This window comes from Anabrus simplex, chromosome 6 (assembly GCF_040414725.1).
Source record: "Anabrus simplex isolate iqAnaSimp1 chromosome 6, ASM4041472v1, whole genome shotgun sequence".
In the NCBI taxonomy this organism is placed as follows: Eukaryota; Metazoa; Arthropoda; class Insecta; order Orthoptera; family Tettigoniidae; genus Anabrus; species Anabrus simplex.
In genome coordinates, this window is record NC_090270.1 from 61,697,752 (window position 1) to 61,718,122 (window position 20,371).

The window sequence follows — 20,371 nt, forward strand, 5'->3', positions numbered from 1 at the left end:
TTGACAGCTGATTACCATTTTCTTGCGAGTTGATGTACGTCGCCACGACACAGATAGATATTACGGCGACGACGGGACAGGAAAGGGCTAGGATCGTGAAGAAGCAACCGTGGCCTTAATTAAGGAACAGCACCAGCATTTGCCTGGTGTGAACATGGCAAACCACGGAAAACCGTCTTTAGGGCTGCCGACAGAGGAGTTCGAACCCACTATATCCCACTCATGGGCTGTGGAACGTCCCCATTCAGTAGGAGAAGGCAATTTCCAGCACCGGTTATTAATACCTGGATGGGTGTAGTAGGAAGTCGGTTACGTGGGCTAATCATCTTTTTATTAATGTTACCTTGCTCCTGTAGATACAGTACGTTACTTGAGCTTTCAGAGGACGTGTCGCTTCGACTACGCAGAACCACGTGGATTTTACACGATGGTGCAGACATTTCCTCAACGGTGGACAGGACGATGTGGAACTATCAATTGGCCAGCCAGATCTCCAGACCTTATTCCAATTGACTTTAATGTCTGGGGGAACATGAAACACAAAGTATATCGAACTGAAGTAACCACTTCGGACGACTTCCGTGAACGTATTGTTTAAGCAGCAGAGGATATTCTGAACAACCCTGGTGAAATGAAATGAAATGAAATGAAATGTCGTATGGCTTTTAGTGCCGGGATATTCCAGGACGAGTTCGGCTCGCCAGGTGCAGGTCTTTCCATTTGACTCTCGTAGGCGACCTGCGCGTCGTGATGAGGATGAAATGATGATGAAGACAACACATACACTCAGCCCCCGTGCCATTGGAATTAACCAGTTAAGGTTAAAATCCCCGACCCGGCCGGGAATCGAACCCGGGACCCTCTGAACGGAAGGCCAGTACGCTGGCCGTTCAGCCAACGAGTCGGACACAACCCCGGTGTCTTGGCTCGAATGCGTCGCAACTGGATTCGGAGAAGTGAAGCCTGCAGGGAAGCCCAGGGTGATCACTTTGAACAATTGCTACGAGTTTTACTTTGGTATGTCAGATGTTACGCCATATCTGCAACGTAATGGCTTGGGAGTACAGTACAGTATCGCCTTAGTATTTTGAGTCTCGATATTCTCATAAATCCGAGCAGGGAAATTGATGTACCGGTAACAAAAATTATAAATCGAGAGTTTCAGTGCGCGAGTGCGGAAGACGTGCTTGTTAAAACGCTAGACATTGACCTTGAACGCATTTCGGCAGTTGCTCAATCCTACACTGCATGTGTTTTTTTTTGCTACTTGCTTTACGTCGCACCGACACAGATACGTCTTATGGCGACGATGGGACAGGAAAGAGCTAGGTGTGGAAAGGAAGCGGCCATGCCTTAATTAAGGTACAGCCCCACCATTTGCCTGGTGTGAAAATGGGAATCCACGGAAAACCATATTCAGGGCTGCCGACAGTGGGGTTCGAACCTACTATCTCCCGAATACTGGATACTGGCCGCACTTAAGTGACTGCAGCTATCGAGCTCGGTTTTCGATTCTTTATGTGTGTTCGATAAATTTATATTTTGTTTCTTATTCACTACGAGTTAAAACAGAAGACACTTTGCGTTTTTGAGGGCCGATGACCTTAAAACAGCAATCATCATCATTAACACGTATAAAAATTCAAAAAATGCTTGTTTTATATTCATCACTACTGAAATATGAAAACAATTCAATCAAATTAGTTATTTCATTCCCACACTCGTAGAGGGGTGGGTGGGCCGTCAGCTATACGTGTAGCTCTTGGGCCATGGAGTAAGGAAATAGAGTTGTGAGGATGAAATAATTCAAGTTGGACGTATGTCTTGTACATACAATAAATTGAATTGAACATGTTAGTAAATACATGAACGCGCAGAGAGATAACCGCAGCAACAACACGGACCCCAGAGGAGGCCCGCAGAACACACCACCCAGGACAGAGACCCCCCAAACACCCTGTTTATTGAGTACGTTTTCATGGTACGATGTTGACATAGTACAATGTTGACATACATACCTGGGTAAATAAATAAACAAACAAACAGATAGAAGTGGTTGGCCTTGAACTTGCTGTGCCGAGTGAGACGAGTTCTTAGTCCAGATATGTGAACAAAACAAGCACTGAGGTCATTGATCATGCTACACTTTTAAAGGCTGCAGAGCAGATTAAAGGCGATGTATCACAAGGCCAAACTTAAACATGTAACAGAACGTAAGATGTAACTCTGTCACATGAGAAACGAAACACACCCGGGCTGGGGAAACAAACACAGATCTTGCAGCACTGTCTTGAAGCACAGGACAGAAGTAAACCGGGACACGACACAAAAGGTGAATTAAAGACGGAAAAAGTATTGTGTCACATGAAGCTAAAGAGATGTTATAAATAAACGAAATAAACTAAATAATAAAAATAATAATTTTATAAAAATAACAATTATATTAATAACAAAATATCAAATATGAATAACAAGTATACGACTTAAAAGGAGAGTAAAAAGAGGAATAAGACGAAAGTATGAACAGGTGAATAATAATAATAATAATAATAATAATAATAATAATAATAATAATAATAATACCGGTAATGTTATTTGCTTTACGTCCCACTAACTACTCATACTGTTTCTGGAGGCGCTATAATTTAGTCCCGCAGGAGTTATTTTTACGTGCCAGTAAATCTACCGACACGAGGCTGACGAGCACCTTCGAATGCCATCGGACGGACCCAAGATTGAGCCTGCTAAGTTAGAAACAGGAAACCAGTGCTTTAAACGTCTGAGCAACTCAGACTGGCCACTTTTATTTTGCTTTATTTTACCATTACACATATGCTTTTCGTTTGCAAGCACGAAATAATAATGTAATTTTTTACATCCCAATAACTACTTTGGCGGGTTTTGGAGACGCCGAGGTGCTGGAATGTTGTACCGCAGGACTTTTTTTAATGCAAGTAAATCTACAGACACGAAACTGGCGTATTTCAGCACCTTCAAATACCCCCGAATTGAGCCTCCATCGAACCTGCCAAGATGGGATCAGAATACCAGCGCTCTATCGTCCGAGGTACTCAACCCGGCATTAAAGCTTGGAATACGTTGGTCGTGCGGTTAGGGGCGCGAAATTGTGAACTTTCAGTGGGGAGATACTGGGTTCGAACTCCACTGTCGACAGCCCTGAAGATGGTTCTCCGTGGTTTCCCATTTTCACATCAGGAAAATGCTGGAGTTGAACCTCATTTAGGTCACGAACGCTTCCTTCTCACTTCTACACCTTTTCTGTCCCATCGTCGCCATAAGACATATCTGTGTAGGTGCGACTTCAAGCCAATTTTGAAAATCAACATAATTAGGACATTATACAACTGTCGAGATCCATAGTTATAAACGATGAGAAGTATTTTCTAGGCAGACATTATTGGCGAGTAGTCAATAATAATAATAATAATAATAATAATAATTGTTACCGTGTTTTTGTGGTAGGTAGGCGTGAAAGAAGGTGCTGGGTGGTGAATGGATCTCAAGCTACTAAAGAGAAATTAATTTCAAAATTTAACAAGGTTATATTTTCTTTTCAAAACAAAGATATAACAAGCATGGCAGGTACAATGTAGCAAATCAACGGGGAGTCACAATATTTACAGGATTTGGGCTTCGAGCCCCGAAAACACAATGCTTGGGCAATCAGCCCAGTTTTACCTCAAAGACACTAGTTTCAACAGAGGGGCAGAAAACCCCATTCATACCTCGGAGCCCTTGCTCCAAATTACACTAAAAAGCCTCCGCGAGGCATATGACCCTTCATTTTCAAAAGAGCGATCCGCTCTTAAAATTTAAGCTTCTCAAAGGCCACACCAAACTCTACCTTCAAGCTGTCCTCTAAGGACGTATTCACAGGGGTAAAATACCCAACCTACAGAGGTCTATTACATGAAAAGAAGGTTGATTACATGACCTCTAAAATCACAATTTGAGAGGAGGCGAACTTGCACTCCTTAATACACTTTGTTTCTAAGACCTACGTTGGCTCTTAGGCCGCTGATGCAAGGGCTAATCCCATACTACTGAGGTGACTTAAGAAAACACAAACTTACATTACATTACTGAAGAATAGGTTGCGAAAAATAAGTTCACCTCAAAACAATGTGAGTGGGAGCTCGAGAGGGTTAAGCACTCTCTATCCCGATATGTAGTTTGAAAGATAGAATAGATACCAGTAGCTTTTACATTTGAAAGGAAAGTTACATGGTGGAAGACCTAGAACCCGCCGCGAGAGTTAAACTGCCAACTCTAGCTAGAAAAGATGTTATTAAGAGGCCATTACCTGGTAGTAGATCGCTGCCGAGGAAAGAGGCGCTTCCCGCCTCCTGCTATGTACTTAATACACTGAAAGATGGAACAGAAGTGGCCCGGAGACCCCAAAATCAGCAGTTTATAACCTCTCGCGGAAGATTCTAGGCGTTAGGGGAAATAAAACACCCTCCCTCAAAGTTTTTATTGGTTCGGGAACAGAAACCCCTACAAAGAGGAAAAAGAAACACATTATTGGTGGAAAAATTAATTAAAGAAATTCGGGATTGGCTAGATCCAAAATAAGGGGAAAAAGAGGGGTATACAGCCAACTTAAACCATGACAGAAAGAAATTTAACAAAGAACAAACTTTTGAAATAAAAATTTCTCCAACAAAATAGTTCTTTGATTTCGCACTAGGTTGCACTATTGTAATTCTTCAGTAGTGTCCTCTAGAAGAGAAAGTTCACACTTCTTACTTCAAGCGAAACAAAAACACATCAAAAGTGACACAGTTCAAAAACTCAAAATTTTCCACGTGGTGACATCTTCTGAGAAAGTAGAGAATTAATAGAATAGATAAAGTTCAACCTTCCTCCAGAAGAGGAGTTTCAACTGGCGCAACTTTTAAATAAACAGAGTAGAGGTGTACCGCCCGGTACAATAATAATAATAATAATAATAATAATGGTATTTGCGTTACGTTTACGGTTTTCGGAGAGGATGAGGTGCCGGAATTTAGTCCCGCAGGGGTTCTATTTACGTGGCACGAAATCTACCGGCACGAGTGTGACGTATTTGAGCACATTCAAAAACTACCGGACTGGGCCAAGTTCGAACCTGCGAGGTTGGAGTCAAAGGACCAGCACCTCAACCTTCTGAGCCACACAGCCCGGCAGGAGGCACGAAATGTAGGTACGTTTAATTTATTTATTTGTATAACATGTCCATTATTCGTTTGAAGTAAAACGTTGGCTGTGCTTGCCTAATTCAATTCAATCCCATGCTTGCTTTCGTTGGCGTAAAGACATAGGTTTTCAGGTCATTTCCATACTCACTAGACCATGGGGCTGACGACCACAGATATCCCAATCCCCTAAATGACGTAACAGCAAATGATACCAGTATTAACGCTGACAATTCGATACAGCTCCAGGGTCCGAAACCGATAACTAGGGTTGTCTGACGGAAACTAAATACTAACAACAAAACCAGTCTGGCGAGAATGTAACGTAACATGGTGAACACCGGTAGCAGCCTTCAGCTGTTATCGTAGTTCAGTTGCTCGTAAACATAAAACCAGTTTGGCAAGTATATTACGTAACATCTCTTGGCATTGAAAAGGTAGCGTTCAGCTGTTACAGTAGTATATCTGCTCTGAAACATAAACAGAAACCAGTTTGGTACGTATGGCGCGTGACTTGCCTGTTATCAACGGAAAACTATTCATTCGCAGAACGAGGCATACTACCTATTCTAAAAACATCATATCACTTTGCTCTCGGAAATAACTTCCGCGGATTACTAAAAGTTTGATATATAGTGGTTAGTCACATCGTTCTCTATTGCTACAAGAAATATCTGCACGTATACACCTAACCGTGCAGATATTAAGCTAGTCGGCAAAGAAAAATACATCTCACAATATATGCTATGTACTTTTTACCTTGTCCTATTAGTTTGCCCATAACTGAGCCAAATATTTCAGGAGCTAATGTGTTTTGAACGGCCGTAGTAGGATACGCCGGTTACGTCATTCTGTCCACGCGTAGTGGAAGTACAGTAGCAGAGTATAGGGCTTGTTGAACCTGTTTCTTATCGCAGGCCAACACATGTTGTTGTGCACTTCCCCTAAAGGCTTGGCAAGTAGGAGAGGTTGACTCACGTGCCTGGCCACTTGCTGTACTCGAAAACCGGTCTAGGGTAGTCTGTGTGAAAAGTACACAGAATTCTTACAGTGACGTCGAAGATCCGTACCACCACATGCATGCGAATCAAGTGTTGTGTAGTTGTGTGTGATTTATAAGACGTCATTGGCATTACTCAGTGATCCAAGCTGGCAAAATTACAGGAAATAGTTAATAAGTAATGAAAAATGGGCGCAAAATTTCTGTGCTGTTATTGCGACACTCTACGATGAACTTCTGACAATAGACAATGCGAGTTGACTATGCTTATTCATAAACTTTTCAGGTCAATGAAAGGACGGTGGGCACTGAAAGAAAAGACTATAAGTATTCAGTGAAATTGTTATTAATGAGACAAATTTCAAAAACCGTAGTTTCATCCATCGTGAACATTGCTCGAAGGAAAAAGAGCTACTGTGGAATTGCCACCGGGCATTTGTAATAGAAGGCTTATTCTGCATTTTCCTAATATGTTTACCCTCCAGGGTTGGTTTTCGCTGGGACTCAGCAAGGGATCCCACCTCTACCGCCTCAAGGGCAGTGTCCTGGAGCGTGAGACATTGGGTCGGGGATACAACTGGAGAGAATGACCAGTACCTCGCCCAAGCGGCCCCACCTGCTAGGATGAACAGGGGCCTTGCGGGGGATGGGAAGGGATAGAAAAGGAAGAGGGAAGGAAGCGGCCGTGGCCTTAAGCTAGGTACTATCGCGGCATTTGCCTGGAGAAGTTGAAAACTACGGGAAACCACTTTCAGGATGGCTGAGGTGCGAATCAAACCACCTCTACTCATTTGACCTCCCGAGGCATAATGGGCCCCGTTCCAACTTTCGTACCACTTTTCAAATTTCGTGTCGGAGCTCGAAATCGAACCCGGGCCTTCGGGGGGTGGCAGCTAATCACACTAACCACTATACCACACAGGAGGACAGAAGGCTTATTACTAGACAGTAAGTGCCGATAGGTAAAGTGATGACTGTAATGGACCCGCTTAATCAGAACTTCCGTAATCATAATAATATTACTACTACTACTACTACTACTACTACTAATAATAATAATAATAATGTCTTTACGTTCCACTGTCTAATTTTCACGGTTTTCGGAGACGCTGAAATGCCAGAATTTTTTACCGCAGTGTTTTTTAGTGCAAGTAAATCTACAGACACGAGACTGGCTTATTTGTGCACCTTCAAATACCACCGAACTGAGCCGCCATCGAACCTGCCAAGGTGGGATCAGAAGACCAGCGCTCTATCGTCCGAGCTACTCAGTCCGGCATTAGAGGTTAGAATAAGTTGGTCGTGTGGTTAGGGGCGCGCAGCTGTGAGTTTGCATTTTGGTGATAGTGGATTCGAACTCCGCTGTCGGCAGCCGGGAAGATGGTTTTCCGTAATTTCCCATTTTCACATCAGGGAAATACTGGGACTGTACCTTTATTAAGGCCTCGAACGCTTCCTTCCCACTTGTATCCCTTTTCTCTCCCATCGTCGCCGTAAGACCTACTTGTGTCGGTGCGACGTAAAACAATTTGTAAGTACATGTTTCGGTAATTCCGGAGACATGTCCGCCATTATAAGATTAGTAATAATTCGGACTTGTTAAAAGTTCAGTGTTTTCTGACAGATTACCAGCTACGGAGTTTGAGTGGGGCGTTTAATTTTATTTTATTAATAGTTAGTAATAATGGACTAACACAGTTTTTATTATAATATTGGTAGGTGGCTTTACGACGAATGCAAGCTGACAGCCGCGCGCTCCTAATCACACGGCCAACTCGCTCAGTAATAATAATAATAATAATAATAATAATAATAATAATAATAATAATAATAATAATAATAATAATAATAATAATAATAATAAATGTTTACGTGCCAATGGAGACGCGCGGTTTCGGAATTTTGGCCACGGGTATTCTTTAACGTGCCTGTAATTCTACCGATCAGAAGCGGACGTATTTGAGCACCTTCAAATACCAGCGGACTGAGCCAGGATCGAGCCTGCTAAGTTCATGAAACCAGAGCTTAACCGTCTGAGCCACTCAGCCTGGCAACGTTTATTTTGATACGTTCAATAGGCACTGCAAAAGCAGAATGCTTAATTTACCATTAAACAAGTTCTTTTCATTTGGAAGCACGAAGAGGAGGTACGTTTAATTAATTTATTTTTTATAACATGTCCCTTATTGATATGAAGCAAAACGTTCGATGTGCTTTGACAATTCAATTCTGATACTACTCACTTGGTAATCCTATCCCACGCATTCTTTCGTTTACGTAAGAAACTTTATTTACGTACACGTCAACACGGGGTGTTTCTGTATACGGCGAGTTGGTCTCCCAAGAATCCATGGTATTGAAATCACACTGTGGGAGAATATTTCACGTAAGCAGTTTGACAAATTCACTAGACCTGTCACGTGCCGGTTTGGTCGTGTGCTGTTCCTAGCGACGGGGGTGTGGTGGGACGGGTTCCCGCCCCTACATGAAACCACCGGACTAGAGGTATGAGCTGTCTGTCTGACCTTGACCTGAATAACAGCTGTCAGAGAGGCGAATTATCGTCCGTACTTGTACGCGAGTTACTTCGTAGTAGTACGAGGGCTATTTTTTTCAAGGTCCGATCGGTCGCGACAGTCAAACGCCCGCGAATATATGATGAACCGCTGCGCAGATGTGTAGCGCAACGTCGTTGTATTTGAATAATTCTAGTGTATGGATACCACGAATACCATGATATGCTGCTAGTGTATCGTGTGGCAGAACAGGACACGGGTCGCCCTCCATGAATCTATCGGAAAAGGCTTCCCAACAGACGGGTGCCGAATCCAGCAACGATATTAGCTGTACTGCAGCGTATTCGCGATGCAAGTTGTGTTACATCACGCTTTCAGAAGCGATGGCCTAAACGGCCACGAGTAATTCTAGACGCGGAAGAAGACATCCTGACAATGGAAATGAAATGGCGTATGGATATTAGTGCCGGGAGATCCCAGGACGGGTTCGGCTCGCTAGGTGCATGTCTTTTGGTTTGACTCCCGTAGGTGACCTGCGCACCTTGATGATAATCAAATGAGGATGAAGACAACACATACACCCAGCCCCATGCCAGGGAAAATAACCATGATGGTTCAAATACCGACCCTGCCGGGAATCGAACCCGGGACCCCTGTAACCAAAGGCCAGCACGCTAACCGTTTTGCCATGGAGCCGGGCATCCTAACAATAGTAAACGATGATCCCGGGCACCGTACGCGTAGTATAACACGTGCCGTTGGTGTACCAACTTGGACCATACGTAGTACACTGCATGAAGAACTAGTGCATCCTGACCATATTCAACGGGTGCAGTGTCTTTGACAGCTGATTACCATTTTCTTACGAGTTGATGTACGTCGCCACGACACAGATAGATCTTACGGCGACGACGGGACAGGAAAGGGCTAGGATGGTGAAGAAGCAACCGTGGCCTTAATTAAGGAACAGCACCAGCATTTGCCTGATGTGAACATGGCAAACCACGGAAAACCGTCTTTAGGGCTGCCGACAGAGGAGTTCGAACCCACTATATCCCACTCATGGGCTGTGGAACATCCCCATTCAGTAGGAGAAGGCAATTTCCAGCACCGGTTATGAATTAATACCTGGATGGGTGTAGTAGGAAGTCGGTTACGTGGACTAATCATCTTTTTATTAATGTTACCTTGCTCCTGTAGATACAATACGTTACTTGAGCTTTCAGAGGACGTGTCGCTTCGACTACGCAGAACCACGTGGATTTTACACGATGGTGCAGACATTTCCTCAACGGTGGACAGGACGATGTGGAACTATCAATTGGCCAGCCAGATCTCCAGACCTTATTCCAATTGACTTTAATGTCTGGGGGAACATGAAACACAAACTATATCGAACTGAAGTACCCACTTCGGACGACTTCCGTGAACGTATTGTTTAAGCAGGAGGGGATATTCTGAACAACCCTGGTGAAATGAAATGAAATGAAATGAAATGAAATGAAATGAAATGAAATGAAATGTCGTATAGCTTTTAGTGCCGCGATATCCCAGGACGAGTTCGGCTCGCCAGGTGCAGGTCTTTCCATTTGACTCTCGTAGGCGACCTGCGCGTCGTGATGAGGATGAAATGATGAAGACAACACATACACTCAGCCCCCATGCCATTGGAATTAACCAGTTAAGGTTAAAATCCCCGACCCGGCCGGGAATCGAACCCGGGACCCTCTGAACGGAAGGCCAGTACGCTGACCGTTCAGCCAACGAGTCGGACACAACCCTGGTGTCTTGGCTCGAATGCGTCGCAACTGGATTCGGAGAAGTGAAGCCTGCAGGGAAGCCCAGGGTGATCACTTTGAACAATTGCTACGAGTTTTACTTTGGTATGTCAGATGTTACGCCATTTGTGCAACGTAATGGCTTGGGAGTACAGTACAGTATCGTTATAGTATTTTGAGTCTCGATAGGTCGATATTCTCATAAATCCGAGCAGGGAAACTTATGTACCGGTAACAAAAATTATAATCGAGAGTTTCAGTGCGCGAGTGCGGAAGACGTGCTTGTTAAAACGCTAGACATTGACCTTGAACGCATTTCGGCAGTTGCTCAATCCTACACTGCATGTTGTTTTCTTTTTTTTTTTTTTTGCTACTTGCTTTACGTCGCACCGACACAGATACGTCTTATGGCGACGATGGGACAGGAAAGGGCTAGGAGTGGGAAGGAAGCGGCCGTGGCCTTAATTAAGGTACAGCCCCACCATTTGCCTGGTGTGAAAATGGGAAACCACGGAAAACCATTTTCAGGGCTGCCGACAGTGGGGTTCGAACCTACTATCTCCCGAATACTGGATACTGGCCGCATTTAAGTGACTGCGGCTATCGAGCTCGAGTTAAAACAGAAGACACTTTGCGTTTTTAAGGGCCGATGACCTTAAAACAGCAATCATCATCATCATTAACACGTATAAAAATTCAAAAAAATGCTTGTTTTATATTCATCACTACTGAAATATGAAAAAAAAATCAATCAAATTAGTTATTTCATTCCCACACTCGTAGAGGTGTGGGTGGGCCGTCAGCTATACGTGTAGCTCTTGGGCCATGGAGGAAGGAAGTAGAGTTGTGAGGATGAAATAATTCAAGTTGGACGTATGTCTTGTACATACAATAATTTGAATTGAACATGTTAGTAAATACCTGAACGCACAGAGAGATAACCGCAGCAACAACACGGACCCCAGAGTAGGCCCGCAGAACACACCACCCAGGACAGAGACCCCCCAAACACCCCGTTTATTGAGTAAATGTTCGTGGTACGATGTTGACATAGTACATTGTTGACATACATACCTGGGTAAATAAATAAACAAACAAACAGATAGAAGTAGTTGGCCTTGAACTTGCTATGCCGAGTGAGACGAGTTCTTAGTCCAGATATGTGAACAAAACAAGCACTGAGGTCATTGACCATGCTACACTTTTAAAGGCTACAGAGCAGATTAAAGGCGATCTATCACAAGGCCAAACTTAAACATGTAACAGAACGTAAGATGTAACTCTGTCACATGAGAAACGAAACACATCCGGGCTGGGTATACCGGCACACGACACAAAAGTTGAATTAAAGACGGAAGAAGTATTGTGTCACATGAAGCTAAACTAAATAATAAAAATAATAATAAAAAATAACAATAATATTAATAACAAAACATCAAATATGAATAACAAGTATACGACTTAAAAGGAGAGTAAAAAGAGGAATAAGACGAAAGTATGAACAGGTGAATAATAATAATAATAATAATAATAATAACCAAACGAGAAAAAAGAGTAATAAGAAGAAGTTCAATATGAGTAGTAGCAATAATAATAAGACTGAATAGTAATAATAATAATAATAATAATAATAATAATACCGGTAATGTTATTTGCTTTACGTCCCACTAACTACTCATACTGTTTCTGGAGTCGCTGTAATTTAGTCCCGCAGGAGTTATTTTTACGTGCCAGTAAATCTACCGACACGAGGCTGACGAGCTCTTTCGAATGCCACCGGACGGACCCAAGATCGAGCCTGCTAAGTTGGAAACAAGAAACCAGTGCTTTAAACGTCTGAGCAAGTCAGACTGGCCACTTTTATTTTGCTTTATTTTACCATTACACATATGCTTTTCGTTTGCAAGCACGAAATAATAATGTAATTTTTACGTCCCAATAACTACTTTGGGTTTTTTGGAGATGCCGAGGTGCTGGAATGTTGTACCGCAGGACTTTTTTTTAATGCAAGTAAATCTACAGACACGAAACTGGCGTATTTCAACACCTTCAAATACCCCCGAATTGAGCCTCCATCGACCCTGCCAAGATGGGATCAGAATACCAGCGGTCTATCATCCGAAGTACTCATCCCGGCATTAGAGCTTGGAATACGTTGGTCGTGCGGTTAGGGGCGCGAAATTGTGAACTTTCATTGGGAAGATACTGGGTTCGAACTCCACTGTCGACAGCCCTGAAGATGGTTCTTCGTGGTTTCCCATTTTCACATCAGGAAAATGCTGGAGCTGAACCTCATTTAGGTCACGAACGCTTCCTTCTCACTTCTACACCTTTTCTGTCCCATCGTCGCCATAAGACATATCTGTGTCGGTGCGACTTAAAGCCAATTTTGAAAATCATCATAATTAGGACATTATACAACTGTCGAGATCCATAGTTATAAACGATGAGAAGTATTTTCTAGGCAGACATTATTGGCGAGTAGTCAATAATAATAATAATAATAATAATAATAATAATAATAATAATGGTATTTGCGTTACGTTTACGGTTTTCGGAGAGGATGAGGTGCCGGAATTTAGTCCCGCAGGGGTTCTATTTACGTGCCACTAAATCTACCGGCACGAGTGTGACGTATTTGAGCACATTCAAAAACTACCGGACTGGGCCAAGTTCGAACCTGTGAGGTTGGAGTCAAAAGGCCAGCACCTCAACCTTCTGAGCCACACAGCCCGACAGGAGGCACGAAATGTAGGTACGTTTAATTTATTTATTTGTATAACATGTCCATTATTCGTTTGAAGTAAAACGTTGGCTGTGCTTGCCTAATTCAATTCAATCCCATGCTTGCTTTCGTTGGCGTAAAGACATAGGTTTTCAGGTCATTTCCATACTCACTAGACCACGGGGCTGACGACCACAGATATCCCAATCCCCTAAGTGACGTAACAGCAAATGAACCAGTATTAACGCTGACAATTCGATACAGCTCCAGGGTCCGAAACCGATAACTAGGGTTGTCTGACGGAAACTAAATACTAACAACAAAACCAGTCTGGCGAGAATGTAACGTAACATGGTGAACACCGGTAGCAGCCTTCAGCTGTTATCGTAGTTCAGTTGCTCGTAAACATAAAACCAGTTTGGCAAGTATATTACGTAACATCTCGTGGCATTACAAAGGTAGCGTTCAGCTGTGAGAGTAGAACCAGTTTGGTACGGATGGCGTGTGACTTGCCTGTTGTCAACGGAAAGCTATTCATTCGCAGAACAATGCATACTCCCTATTATAAAAACATCATATCACTTTGCTCTCGAAAATAACTTCCGCGGATTACTAAAAGTTTGATATATAGTGGTTCGTCACATCGTTCTGTATTGCTACAAGAAATATCTGCACGTATACACCTAACACCCTGGATATAAAATAAGAGTTTGGTCTGTACATTGCTCAGAATTTAAAAAGAATGGTATTTCTGTACCGGTCATGTCCATAGTAACAAGGATATGCACTTTTCACTTTTACATAAATTCTGTCTGTCTGTCTGTCTGTCTGTCTGTCTGTCTGTCTGTCTGTCTGTCTGTCTGTCTGTCTGTCTGTCTGTATGTATGTATGTATGTACACGCATCACGATAAAACGGCTGGAAAGAACTTAATGAAAATCGGTATGTAAAGTCGGGGATGACGCACTACAATCTAGGCTATAAATCATTTTACTCACGCTGAGTGAAATGGTAGTTTAGGGGAAGGCCTAAAATTGAATTATCAAATATTTATATTATTAGTAGTCCTATCGATAAATACCTCATAACTAAAGTTATATAGAATTAAAATTCCGATCATTTATGCCATACATTGTTACCGTACTGTCTTTGATAACGCAGATATTCATGAATTTGTATTTTTGTTGCCAAGTCCATATCAACGCCGAGCCACGAGAAAATGGGGTAACAGAATTTAATGAAAGTCGGTATATAGAGTCGGGGAATAAGAAACTACAGTCTAAGTTATAAACAATTGTATTCGCCCTGTATGGAATTGTAGTTTAGGGGAAGGCGCCTACAATTTAATTTTTAAGTACATATGTTATTGGTCCTATCGAAAAGTATTACATAACAAACGTTATAGGGAATACGATTTCCGACCATTTATGTTTAATTCAATTTTACCATACCGACTATGATAAGAGTGGTATTTCAGAGTCGGAAGAAAACTAAATGTGAAAGCCTACAATACTGAAAGTGCATAACATTGATCAACAATAACATTACATTGACCATTGTTTGTGGTGATGTTCTTTGTCTCTTATGCTGCCGCTACACTCCGATAGATGGGATTACTGATGCGTACCGAGTATAACAGCCTGACTAAATATTGGCGGGAAATAGCTAGGGAGTTAGAAACTTTCTTCTTTAGCATGTCATTCCTCTGGTTCATACATTTTCTGATACCGTACTGGTGGTACGTAACTCACTAGTTCATCATAGTATTCCAGCTATTCGATCCCTACCCTGACGCGCTGTTTTGAAAGAGCAGTGTGCACTCTTAAGGTAGAGGCTCACTTGGTAATAGTATGACCTGGTCTAGAATTACAATTTAGGCATATTCCAAATTACAGCCCCACAATTCACTAAATAACTCAAAATTCAACCCTGAGAAAAGCCATTTCTTAAAAAGAGCTTCTTCCTTTTCGCTTTTATTAAATTCTACATTCGTTTTATTCAAAATTAGCAGTGAAGAGAGGAGTTCTCCTCTGGCTTGGAGGAAAAAATTGCCTCCAAGTCAGATAGATTTTTCCGCCGCCAGTGTGGTGAATTGACATTTTCCGACTCATCGGGTACCGTTACTCCTAGGAAGCAGATTAGTAAAAGGGCATAGTTTATGCCTCAGGACTCTCCACTATTTGACTCCCTCACCCCCCCACCGAAAAAAGACTAAGAGTGTTCACGTATCATGGCTGTCTGCGGCCTGGTCATTCCAGCTCTGGAACTTTGGACTGTTAGATCGGCAGCGTAATACTGTTTGTTAAAAGTGAGAAAATGTGTGGTTTTTCATTTGATCAAGTATTTCATGTGAAATCATTGCTTTTACTCGCGCCATTCCTACTGACGTCATTGCAATGACCTGAGGATGTTAAAAGGCAGGTAGAGAGTGAGTGTCTGCCAATATAATGCAATTCTCCAACCTGACTGTGACTGATGGAAGGCAAGCGGGCCTACCATTACGATGAAAATTCTCTAACGCAGTCTTCATATGAGAAAAGACGTTTGGTGATTTCTCCGTCGCGTTTCTAGGGCAACGTTATGAGCTATGCAATTTAATATTCTTGCTCACAACGTGTACTCTACCTAACATACAATGTAGAATTCCGTAGCGAAGCACGGGTACATCAGCTAGTATTTTATAAGAATTATAATTCGTGCTTTATCTTCCAAGTACCAGGCTCCATATTGGATTCAACATTATCTTGTATCTCTAGCGATATTTAAAAAGTTGTCATGTTGGCCATCTTTTCGTTAGAAAACGAGCCTAGTGTGAAAATGGGAAACGACGGAAAACCATCTTCAGGGTCACCGATAGCGGGGTTCGAACCCAACATCACCTGAATGTAAGGTCACAGCTACGTGACACAAAGAGCGCAGCTAGCTCTCTTGGTAGGCCTGTGCTTTTTAGAAATGTTCTCATTGTCCTCTAGGCACCCCTGCTGATTTTACTTACAATTTTGAAACACCTTGTAACACTGTGTATCAGACAATCGCTTCCCGGTATTCGCCTGGGTTTGAAGCGCGAATCCAAGAAAAATCAATGCCGAGAGTGGGGTGTTAAGTCACTTCTCATCTCCACTGAGTTGCGGAGGTTAAATGCGCTCAATTGCAGGCACCTAAATCAATCTTAACTTCTTACATTTGTCCAGAAAAGAAAAGAAGAAAAAGAAAAAACTTGGAAGAGTGAGTAGGATACTAAAATGCAAACCTCTAGACGTCTGTTGTGACATTTGAATTCATGAAAAAGTCACCCGCACCCGTTACATTCCATGCATAGCACCGTTTAAACGATCTCGGCGCGATGTATTGTCATTTCCTATTTATTTGTCTATATCACGATCGAAATTAATTTGACAGAATTGACTTGGAATATGGAAATTTGATTTACGTATTCATTTCCTTCGTCTTCTACCAATTTCCCCACACCCCGATGGGATCGCGTGTGCGAACTGTATCACAAATGTCTAATTGTCGCTGTTTTACGGCCAGGTGCCTCTCCTGACGCCAACCCTATGTGTAGGGATGTATTTACTATGCGTATTTCTGTAGTAGTTGGTAGTGTGATCTGTTATCTGAATATAAGGAAGAGTATGTTGGGACAAACACTATGAGTCCCTGATTCAGAGAAATGAACCAGATGCAGTTAAAAACCCCGACTTGGCCGTTAATCGAACATAGGACCGTCTGAACCTACGGCCTCAACGCTGACAGTTCAACCAAGGAGCCACACGAAGTATTATTCACTGCTTATAACAAATAGACCAAGCTAGTTGACTGTTGCAGTATGTGGTTAGCTTGCATTCGGGAGATGGTGGGTTCGAAACCCTTCCATCAGCAACCCAGAAGGAGGTTTTCGACAGTTTCCATTTTCACTTCAGGCGGAAGATTGGGCTGTACCTTAGCGAACACCATAACCGCTCTCTGTTGCCGTTGTGTTGGTGCGTTGCCGTGGCCTCCCTTGCTCAGCTTTTGTTCTCTTTCAGGTTTACGAGGCTTAGAGTGTCTCTCATTTTCCTAACCTTTGTGACCTTTCCATTTCTTTTGTCTATGCTCTCATACTTCAAGGGTCGAACCTCTTCCATTCATTATTGTTAAGAGAGAAGGCTTGCCCCGTTGTCCTTCCTCTTAAAACAACACACCACTACATCACTAGGGATGTGAAAGGCAGCGGACTCAGTAAAGAAAACCAAGCAATACCACTCAGTATATCGTAATTACAAGTTTACATATTTACTCAAGAAATTTAGCTAACACTTCCGCGATTTGAGGGTTGCCTAAAAGACAAAGTATATCAGAAGAATGATAATATTCAAGGAAGTCCAGGAGGCTAGAAATAAATCAACAACGAAAAAGCGTCTGAGCGAAGGTGGTTGCGTAAAATGCTGATTGATGACTTTAAAGCGGTCAGCGTCACTTGTCCGGCTCAATGGCTAAATGGTTAGCGTGCTGGCCTTTGGTCACAGGGTCCCGGGTTCGATTCCCGGCAGCGTCGGAAATTTGAACCATAATTGGTTAATTTCGCTGGCCCGGGGACTGGGTGTATGTGCCGTCTTCATCATCATTTCATCCTCATCACGACACGCAGGTCGCCTGCGGGTGTCAAATCTAAAGACCTGCATCTGTCGAGCCGAACTTGTCCTCGGACATTCCCGGCACTAAAAGCCGTACGCAATTTCATTTTTTTTTTCAGCGTCACTTCATTCATTAGCGAATTGTGCCCCTTGGCTCCAATTAACAGGCCAATAGCTTGGATCGTTCTTGTAGAACGGAGTAGTGACTCGTAAAAGTGTTTCTTTTCGTGATCAACAGTAGTATAATAAGCGGGTTCGGCCGCCTCCTCCTCCTCCCGCCGCCGCCGCCGCCCGCGGGAAATTTGAATTTTGGCGGGAAATTTGAATTTTGGCGGGGGATTTGAATTTGTAAACAAAGCCACGTGCTTTTTGACAGCTGTCATCGACAACAACGCATCGCTAACCTCAGTACTGCCATCTTGACGGGCCTAAACCTCACTAGTGCCAACTTAACCTAACTAGCATGAGGTAAACAAAGCCACGTGTTTTTTGACAGCCACGTGCTTTTTGACAGACAACAACGCATCGCTAACCTCAGTACTGCCATCTTGACGGGCCTAAACCTCAGTAGTGCCAACTTAACCTCACTAGCATGAGGTAAACAAATCCACGTGTTTTTTGACAGCCACGTGCTTTTTGACAGATTTGTAAACAAAGCCACGTGCTTTTTGACAGACAACAACGCATCGCTAACCTCAGTACTGCCATCTTGACGGGCCTAAACCTTAGTGGTACCAACTTAACCTCACTAGCATGAGGTAAACAAAGCCACGTGCTTTTTGACAGCCACGTGCTTTTCGACAGATTTGTAAACAAAGCCACGTGCATTTTGACAGACAACAACGCATCGCTAACCTCAGTACTGCCATCTTGACGGACCTAAACCTTAGTGGTACCAACTTAACCTAACTAGCGCGAGGTAAACAAAGCCACGTGCTTTTTGACAGCCACGTGCTTTTTTGACAGCTGTCATCCGCCATCTTTAAACTACAGAGCACCGTGCTGCCCTCTTTCGTCACCTGTCATCGGCAGTGCTGCCATCTTGACGGTCCTAAACCTTAGTGCTACCAACTTAACCTCACTAGCTCGAGATAAACAAATCCACGTGCTTTTTGACAGCCACGTGCTTTTTTGATAGCTGTCATCCGCCATCTTTAATCTATAGAGCACAGTGCTGCCCTCTTTAGCTGAAATGTGGTGGCGGATAATTTGAAAAATGCTTTTCGACAAGCAGCCATCTTTAATCCAGAGAGAACAGTGCTGCCCTCTATGTGGTGGCGACAAATTGAAAAATTCCACGTGCTCTTGTTTGAAAACAAACTCACGTGCTTTTTTGACAGCCGTCATCCGCCATCTTTAATCAACAGAACACAGTGCTGCCCTCTTTAGTTTGAAATGTGGTGGTGGTAAATTCCACGTGCTCTTGTTTGGAAACAAAGCCATGTGCTTTTTTGACAGCTGTCATCCGCCATCTTTAATCAACAGAGCACCGTGCTGCTATCATGCGGACAATTTCATCACCTGTCATCCGCCATCTTTAATCCACAGAACACCATGCTGCCCTCTTTGTGGCTACTACCTTAAGCACGTAGTAGCGGGCAATTTGAAAAGTTCTGTTAGCTATCATCCGCCATCTTTAATCAAGAGAGCACCGTGCTGCCATCTTTAGCTAGATACCTTTGAAATGTGGTGGCGGCAAATTGAAAAATTCCACGTGCTCTTGTTTGGAAACAAACTCACGTGCTTTTTCGACAGCTACCATCCGCCATCTTTAATCAACAGAGCATAGTGCTGCCCTCTTTAGTTTGAAATGTGATGGCGGCAAATTCCACGTGCTCTTGTTTGATAAACATAGCCATGTGCTTTTTTGACAGCTGTCATCCGCCATCTTTAATACAGAGAGCACCGTGCTGCCCTCTTTATCGTAGTAGATGTAAATTCGTCACCTGTCATCCGCAGTGCTGCCATCTTTAGCTAGATACCTTTGAAAAGTGGTGGCGGATAATTTAAAAAGAAAAATTCTACAGCAGCCCTCTCTCGACGCTAATTGCATAAGATGGCGGCTATACATGACTCCTTAAGGGTGCTTACGCAAGATAGCTGCTATACACAGGTTCTTATGAGATGCCCTTGGGATGCTTGCGCAAGATGGCAGTTATACATGGCTCCTTATGAGATACCCTAGGGATGCTTGCGCAAGATAGCGGCTGCTCTTATGGGACGGCTTAAGGGTCCTTGCACAAGATGGCTTGAGACGCCCTAAGGATGCTTGCGCAAGATGGCGGACACAAGATGGCGGCTATACATAACTCCTTATGAGACGCTTTAAGGGTGCTTGCGCAAGATGGTTGCTACTCTTAGCTTAGAGGCTAACGTGTCGTGATAGTTCGATTCATTAAATTTAGGGCTTAAATGCAAAATGTTAAATATATCGAAAACGGTGCACCGTAGAGCAAAACGGACAAAATTTTTCTGCCTAATACCTAGGTTCGCAGTATAAGGAACAAGAAAATCATAGTCTAATGATGGGATCAACGGTTCG